Below are 9473 nucleotides of genomic sequence, written 5' to 3' on the forward strand. Positions count from 1 at the left end.
ATCTCTCCAGCCCTCTTTCCCTTTTTTAACATGACACTTAATGGGAGGAAGTGGATCAGCCCTGTTGTTGGGAATAATTTGACTTCTGGGTTTTTCCTGTGTGGGCAGGGGGCAGGGCCTCACAAATGGGAGATTCCAGTCGGGGTTCCCGGCTGTGTCTTAGCTACAGGCTGTCCCAACTGGTTGCTCTCAGAGGATGCTACTAATGTTTGTCAGAGCATGTAGACTTTTTCTTCATCTGGGCCTGTGGTCTTAATTAACTGCACACAAAACAGGGGCTGCCTTGCTCCTAATTCCCAACAAGAGGTTATTAATAAAAAAAAACTGCATGTGTAAAATCCCTGTGTTTTCTATGAATGCTGCAGGGTAATAGATGTGAAAGTCTTTGAAATTAATAAATGACCAGAATAATTATGCCAAGGACCCACACACATAAAGCGCTGGATTTAAATCACTGGGATGCTGAGTGGTGCCTTTAGATGCCTTCTTCTAACTTCAGTGTTCTCCTCAGTGCTTGCCACCAGGGTAATTTGGGAGCAGATGGTGAGAACAGTGCACCGTGTTCCATTCAGGCCTGCCACCTCCCTGCCTCTCACTGTGAGGACAGCATCCCTGCGGACTCTAGTCTCTCATCACCACACCAGAAAAGTGACCTTTGCTGCTTATGATATAGTCCCTACTGCCTAATTGGAGACACTGGGAAGAATCAGGAGACAACTTCACTTAAGTTCATTAGGAAATAATACGTCAGGTCTTGTTTAATTATAAATGAACTACTACCACCTATTATAGAGCGGAACCTTGCTGCGCTGACAGAGAGTGGCGAAAGTCTGCCTCTCATTATTTTAAGACCTGCATTAGCTCAGTAAGAAAGAGGCCATTGCTCATATGGCTTGGAGTCACCACACACACACACATGCACGCACACACACATTAGCAAAGGGTTTTATCTAATTGTGACCCCCTTTATCACCAGATAATGTAATCATGTCACATGCCACTCAGTGCATCACTCATTACAACTACTGAGCGTTCCACTGGAAGGAATATGCTAATCTTCATTGCTGGCAATTGCTTTCAAGTGGCCCAGAAAAACACCTCACTCATTGCTTAATTGCTGGACATCATGTCTTGCACTAAAGGGGGAACAGAATGCTTCCAACTATAAAGCAAAAAAAAAAAAAAGAGAGAGAGAGAGAGAGAGAGAGAGAGAAATTCTGTTCTGGGGCCATTTCATAGTGGAATGACTTGTCCTTACTTATTGCTGTATTAGACAACTGTTTGTAGTATACATTTCTTACAGTCCGCTCCAATTTAAGTTTTGCAGGGGATACAAAGTTGAAATCCTAACCCCTCTATATTGGGAACACACCCTCGAACTAAAGAAATGCAATTTGAATGCCAATATGTACTCTGGGAGCAAGGAGGGATAGAAGAGTATTTTGAATTATTAAATTTTCATCAACTTTGGGCTGGAGAGTTTGCTGAGTGGTTAAGGTGTTTGCCTGCAAAGACAAAGGACGCAGGTTTGATTCCCCAGTACCCACATAAAGCCAGATGCACAAAGTGGCATGTTTCATGTGCAGTGGCTAGAAGCCTTGGTGCACCCATCCTCTGTGTGTGTGTGTGTGTGTGTGTGTGTGTGTGTCCATCTGTCTGTCTGTCTGTCTCTATCTGTGTGTGCATGTGTGTTTCTCTCTCTCTCTCTCAAATAAATAAGTAAATAAATAAAATTTTTTAAATGTCTTGGAACTTTGGGGGCTGGAGATATAACTCAGCTGGTAGATAGGCTAGCATGCATTAGACCCTAGGTTAATCCCCAACACCAGATAAAGTGGGCATGATCATGCATGGTATGAAATCTCAACACTTAGATGGAAGGATGAGAATAAGGAGTCCAAGATAAGCTTGAGCTATATATGATGTTCAAAGCTAGTCTTGGCTACATGAGACCCTGTCTCAAAAACAAACTTTGAAGTGTGAACATTATTAAAGAATGGATAACATTCAGGCTTAAAGTGACTGGGAAAGAGCATCACAGATAAAATGGATATTGCAAGCAAAAACTACAAAATCTGATAAGAGATCTTTAACCACAATTCACAAACAATTTGCAAGGTTTAAAGTCACTGAATGTGAACAGTAAGACATAAGGTTAGATAGGGCATGATAATTTTAATGGGCTTTGGTTTTTCCTTAGGTTTTTTTTCAGGATCCTTTAACCTTTTTCAAACACATACTGATTCTCTTCACTGGATTACCAATTATACATAAATTAATGAAGCTATGTGAAAATCAGGGGGCATTGCCCCCCCCCCCAGCCAATGAACATTGCTCTCTGTAACTGTGGTATAGCTACTTAATTTAGATGGGCTGAATACATTATCTATAAGATCTCTAAAGGTTAAATAGAGTTTTTAAAGTACTTAACTGATGTCCAATCATGACGGTTTGTCCCTGGAGCCTAACTAACTTTATCCTACTGATTTCCTAGGCTGGGAATCATGGAAGCTGTTATTTCATACCTAACCATTACCTTGATTTCAAAATTCTCTTTGCAGTTAACTTATTCAGGTATCATTTGTTAGTAGTCTGTATAGTGTTGTAACCCACACTGATCCTGAATGCTATTCTATAAAAGATAGGTGATTACACTTTCATGCCATCAAAACTTTAAGCAACCTTCTTCATTTACATGTTCATCATGCAGTCCTCCACACACGCACATTTTCCTGTGTCTGCTAGTCAGACAACCATTCCAGCCAAGTGCACAGGTTCCCCTTCAGTTCAATAAACTTGTACCACATCTATTTTCAAATTATACCCCAAGTATCATTTTTAGAGGGAGAGAAAGAAAGAATGAGTGTGCTTGTGCCTCCAGCCACTGAAAATGAACTCCAGATGCATGTGCCACTTTGTGCATCTGATTTTACATGGGTCCTGGGGAATTGAACCCAGGTCATTATGCTTTGCAGGAAAGTGCATTAACCACTAAGCAATATCTCCAGCCCCCAAGTATAAGTTTAATGTCTGCTCTTTCCTTAATCTCACTGAAATAATATTCATCACCAAGTCATCAATATGGCATCTTATCTTTCCTGACCATTCTTTCCACAGCTAATATTCTAAAGCAGTTATTCTCCTACTAAGGACTATAAAAAAAGTTGTTCTGTAGTAAGACGCAAAATTTTCACTCTAAGTTTTAAGTAATTAGCAGTTGATACTATCGAATCTTAACTCGGTGCTATTGAATCTGACCTCACTCCTCCTGCCTGAGCTCACAGCAGGAGTCTTTCTGTGCCGGATAGGTCCTAGAAATATATCCCTAAATGATTAGAGTCTGTAGTCTTGACATGAAACACTGATAGAAATGAGAGAGAGAAATTGCTACAGAAGCAACTACTTCAAGAAATCTGATTCCATTTTAGAGAATGAATGACAAAAACTCTCATCTAAAATTTTTGGGAATTATTGATCAGAATAGAAGAAGAGGGAGACTATGTGACTGGCTGGCTTCTCAGAAAAACAGCAGAAAAGATTGCTGTTGCACTAGCCCTCAAACAGAGGATGTGGTTATCACTCTCTCATGTACAACATTCATTCTAAAGTAATAATATGACTATTGAGCACATCAAGAAAATAAATATAAGCCATCAATAGTCTTCCCAGTTCTTTCCATTCTAAGTTCTCTTTTCTTGTTCTATGTTGTACTGATTCCTTGTATTTCTTGTTCTGTTTTAATTATGCCATTAGTTTTTTTTAAGCTTCATATCATAATGTTGACCATTAGAACTCAGGAAAATTTATCCATCACCCTAATCAATTTGAGAACATTTTCATCACTTTGATAAAATTCCCCATACTCATTTCCAGCCATTTTCTCATCCCAGTCCCAAGCCAGGATATTTTCTGTCTTTATGTATTTTTATTTCCTGAGCATTTGATATAAATGGAATTGCACAATATGTGGTTTCTGTCATTTAACGTATGCTTTTGAGGTTTATCATCATGGTAGCATGCATCACGAGATCAATTATTTTTATTTCTGAATAATGGGAAGAAGCACAACACTTTCTCTTGCTATCATCCACTTTAGATTGCTTCCATGTTTTTATCTATGGCTATTACAAATAATGATGTAATAAATATTAAAACAAACATTTTTAATTGAAAATCTATTTCTTTTTGGGTAGAGACCTAGAAATAAAATTGATTGGCTGTATGGTAAAATTTATCTTTACTTTTTTTAATAAAGAAGCTATTTTCCAAAGCAGATGAAGCATTTTATGCTCAGAAAATTTCATCTCAAAAATAGTATAAAAACATACATAAATCCCTTTTTATGGCATTAATGTGGGGACAGAAAAAAGTCCTCACTTTATTGATGTTAAAAATATTAAGAGCGGGCTGGAGAGATGGCTTAGCAGTTAAGTGCTTGCCTGTGAAGCCTAAGGACCCCGGTTCAAGGCTCAGTTCCCCAGGTCCCACGTTAGCCAGATGCACAAGGGGGCGCACGCGTCTGGAGTTCGTTTGCAGAGGCTGGAAGCCCTGGCGCACCCATTCTCTCTCTCTCCCTCTATCTGTCTTTCTCTCTGTGTCTGTCGCTCTTAAATAAATAAATAAATAAATATATTAAGAGCTAGGGAGATGGTTCATGAGTTAGTGTGGTTGCAAAGCCCGTAAGCCCAGGTCATTTGCAGGAGCAGGAGGACCTAACCCACTTCTCTCTCTCTCTCTCTCTCTCTCTCTCTCACACACACACACACACACACACACACACACATACACACCACAGAAAAAGATAAAGAATCTTCCTTCATTGTTTTGATCTCCATCCATATAGATGGGCTTAATAGCATTTTACTCTTCTTTTGTGATTTGCTTTGTCTGTATGATTCACTATGTAGATATGAGTCACTCACTGTGAAGTATGAATGCTAAGAATAACTTTATTTGAGCTTTTTAGATTTGCAAAATGAGTATCTTCCAGTCTGAGTATAAGGGCATCTCAAGGTCTAAAGCTTTAAATGCACAGGAATATTTAAATTTATGTCATTTTCTGCAGTCTTTCGAAACACAATACTTTCTCAGCCACAAACTACCCAAATTCCAACACTAGAAGTTTATTTCATTTCTCTTGACTCAGCCAAACAGGATATAAATATACATGCAAAGTTTAGATCAATGAAACCTCAATTCTTTTAAGCATTCCATTCTCTAAAATTCATTTCAATTACTTTCTTTTCAGAGTTTCAATTTTCTGACTTATGTAATCATTTTAGAATTCTATGTGGATTACAGGAAGGATTAAGGATACTTTGACACGCAGTGGTGCTCATGGGTTTTGAAGCTAGCTTTGTTATGGGGGCCAATTGTACTTATAAGACTATCCAATCCTTTGCACAATACATCAGATACAACAAAAGCCATGGTTCTGTTTCTATGTCTGCACCAAACAGCTATATGATCTCGGATGAAGTCACTTAATATGCATGACACTTTGCTTCTTCTAATAAGTTTGTATCATAATTTTTTTTCCTGACCACCTTGCCTGGTTTTTGAAGGCCTAGGTGTATTGTAGCAGTTTAAATGGATGTCCTCCAATATATTTAGCAGTTTATTAAACTAAAGCTTGTAACTTAGATCTCCAGCCACCTGGCTGGAGGAGGTGTCACTGTGGGTGAATCCTAGGGTCCAGCCCTAAGGTGTGTTTGGGAGAACTCCATTTTAAACATATATAAAGTGTTTGAGTTTTGCCTGGAGATCCTGAAGTGTATTTGCTGGTGTGGTGGTTGGTGGTAGTTTATTGCTTTTCTCTCTCAGCATGGGCCTGTGAAAGTGGGCCAGCTTCTTCTGACGTGATGGAACTTCCCCTCAATCTGTAAGCTTCAAGTAAATTCCCTTTCTCAATAACTGTGCTTCCTGGTTGGGAAGTTCATTCCAACAACCTGAAGGTGTATACAACAATATATCAATGTGTTTTTTGGAATGCCTCCTATTTTTTAGCTTGGCAATTAAGACCTTTTATAACCTAACATTTTATTATCATTGAAATATTCCATCTCATATTTCGGCAGTAACCATGTTAAGTTACCTGAGGTCCTCTAGAGTCATTATCGCATAATGGGATTCTCTCTGTATATGCTCCTCCAATGACCCCATTCAAAACCTTTGTCTTAATATGTTTCAAACTTTAGGCCTAAACCCTTACATGTCCTCATGCTATAAAACATTTCAGTTTCCCAAGGATGAACAGCCCCCAAATTTTATGACTCAGCTCTTTTTATTTTTTCATTTATTTATTTATTACTACTTCTCTATATCCCTCAAAAGTGCATAAGTAATTGTTCTCAGTCTATCCTGGAATAAATTGACTGAGCTTAAAATTAGATGGGCTATTTGTTGAGTAGACTGAAGATATTTTTTTAAGGAGTTTTTAAGAGCTGAAGAAATAGCTCAGTCAGTAAAGTGTTTGACTCCAAAGCATAAGAACTAAGTTTCGGGCTGGAGAGATGGCTTAGCGGTTAGACGCTTGCCTGTGAAGCCTAAGGACCCCGGTTCAAGGCTCGGTTCCCCAGGTCCCAAGTTAGCAAGATGCACAAGGGGGCGCAAATGTCTGGAGTTCATTTGCAGAGGCTGGAAGCCCTGGTGTGCCCATTCTCTCTCTCTCTCTATCTGTCTTTCTCTCTGTGTCTGTCGCTCTCAAATAAATAAATTAATTAATTTTAAAAAAAAGAACTAAGTTTCATCCTGAAAACCCAAAGAAAATTATCAACCACCGTGGTATGTGCTAGTAATCCCAGCACTGGACAGGCAGACACAGGTGGGTCCTGAGACCCACTCTCCTGTGCCAGACTTATCTACATACTTCAAGGCAATGAGAGCCCTATCTCTCAGACAAGATGGACAGCGCCTGAGAAGATCACCATCTGAAGCTGTCCTCCGATCTCATGGAAATGCTCCCCACACACACACGTACATATGCACATGTGCCATCACACACATGCACACAAATACACATGTATATAAAAGAGTTCTTAATTTTTATTTTTGAGGTAGGGTCTTCCTCTAGCCCAGGCTGACTTGGAATTGGAGACTGGCCTCAAACTCACAGTGATCCTCATCATATCTCTGCCTCCCAAGTGCTAGGATTAAAGGCATGTGCTGGACTGGGGAGATGGGTTAGCAGTTAAGGCATTTGCCTTCAAAGCCAAAGGACCTCGGTTCTATTCCTCAGGACCCACGTAAGCCAGATGCACAAGGTGGCGCATGCATCTAGAGTTCGTTTGCAGTGGCTAGAGGCCCTGGCTCATCCATTCTTTCTCTCTCTCTCCCTCCCTCCCTCCCTCCCTTCCTCTTTCTCTCTGCCTCTCTCAAATAAATAAATAAAAATTTGAAAAACAAGGCATGTGCCACCATGCCCAGAAGTTCTTAATATTTTTAAATTACCAGGCTGTGGAGATGATTCAGCTTGCAAAACCTGATGGCCTAAGTTTGATTCCCAGTACCCATGTAAAGCCAGATGCACAAAGTGGTGCATGCATCTAGAATTCCCTTGCAGTGGTAAGAGGCCCTGGTGTGCCTATTGTCCCCCCCCTCCTGCTTGGAAATACTTAATAAATTTCAAAAATAATGAAATTATCAACTGAATACTTTCATCAAATAATTATAGGGTTTAATCATCTTAGCTATGCCATAAAACCTATACTTTGAACAAGCAATCTTTCAAAGAACATGTTACTTTGAAAATGTACCTGTGCAGAAGTCAAGGCTCAAGGATATCTGGGTCTTCTGTTTCTGGGCATTTATTATGGGAAATATACTATGGTAAATTAAAAACATTCTTTCTTTTGACTTTCCTGCCATCTGTTGTTTAAAGGGGGTAAATGCATTTCTATTATTTTTCAAAGCCAGATCCTACCTAGATTACCTAGTTATCAAAAGTTTCCAATCAATATCATAAATAGATAAATAAAATTCTGAACCCTGGATGAACCACATGAGAGGTCTACCAAATCTCTTAGGGTTGGAGCCTGACAGCCTTCATTTTAAGTACTGTTCAGAAATAGAGAAAAAAAAACTTGGCACAGGACTTAACATATGCATACACACTTGGTATTTAGTTTTGCTAAATACAACCAAGCATTTTAGAATGCTCATGCTGTATAGAGAAAAGATGGGGAAATACTCAGACGATGAGAATAGAAGCAGTGAGCTCAGTTATGATGAGGCAGCCAAATTTTACTAAACTTTTAAGGAAGATCTACCAAAAACTCCTCAAACTATCCTACAAAATAGAAAAGGAAGTAACTCTCAAACTTATTCTACAATGCCAGTTCTATCATGACACCAAAACCAGATAAGGATGCCACAAAGAAAGAATACCATGGACCAATTTCCCTAAGTAACAAAATACTCATAAAGGGAATTCAAAAACACACTTAGGAAGATTATATATTGTGACTAAGGTGACTTCATCCCTGGAATGCAAGTGTAGCAGTTACTTTTTCATTGCTGCATAGCACAGTAAAAAGTAGCCAGCAGAAAGGAAACTTCTCTGTTATGTCCAACTTGATTTCCCTATGTCCTGCTAGAAGTGGGTATGCTGTCTTTAGCAAGAGGGTCTTCCTTTTCAGTTCTGGAGGACAGCCAAGAGCCATGTAAATAGACTACATTTGGTTTGGGGACCTCAGAGGCTTTTCTGACCAACAACTTCCTGAGAGAAACTCAATGTCTGACATTGGTATTATTGTTTGATGGCCTATGGCTACCAGGAGCAACATTATCCACCTGTATAGGTACCTCCATTATGTTATTATCGCTGCTTTTACTCATATATCTTTATTATTTACTGAGTAGAAGAGTTATGTCTGATTGTTTTCATATCTCTGAACTTTGGGTTAATCCCCACCCTCTCTTCTCACTTATCTCCCCACCTCCTCCCTGCTTAGCTTTTTACAGGCCATGTATCCTCCTACACAGTGCTTTCCTGTCACTTGTGTGCCACTGTCTACTCCCCTCAAGGCCTCTTCTCCCTCAACGCTCACCCACTCCTGTTAGCCCTCTTCTGACTTCCTGATCTCTGCGGAAACTCCCAATTTTACTCACATGTTTAGAGATTTGAACCCAGGATCTGTATGCAACAGAGAGAGAGAGAAAGAGAGGCATATGGAATATGTTTTTGAAACTGTGTGACCTCGCTTACTATAATATTGTCTTTTCTGATTAATTTTTGCTTGAAATCTATTTTTCCAAGTATTAGAATACCAGTACCTGCTTATTTCCTGATTCCACTTTTTGGAAGGTGTTCCTCTACCCTGTCACTCTAATGTAGTATCTGTCTTTGGCAGTGAAACAAGTGTCTTGAAGACAGTGAAAAGATGGATCATGTTTTCTAATCTAGTCAGTTAGTCTGTGTCTTTTAATTAGGAAATCTAGACCATTAATATTCAGAGTTGTTATTGAAAGTATAA

Source organism: Jaculus jaculus, unplaced genomic scaffold, assembly GCF_020740685.1.
Source record: "Jaculus jaculus isolate mJacJac1 unplaced genomic scaffold, mJacJac1.mat.Y.cur mat_scaffold_74_1_287302_arrow_ctg1, whole genome shotgun sequence".
Taxonomy (NCBI): domain Eukaryota; kingdom Metazoa; phylum Chordata; class Mammalia; order Rodentia; family Dipodidae; genus Jaculus; species Jaculus jaculus.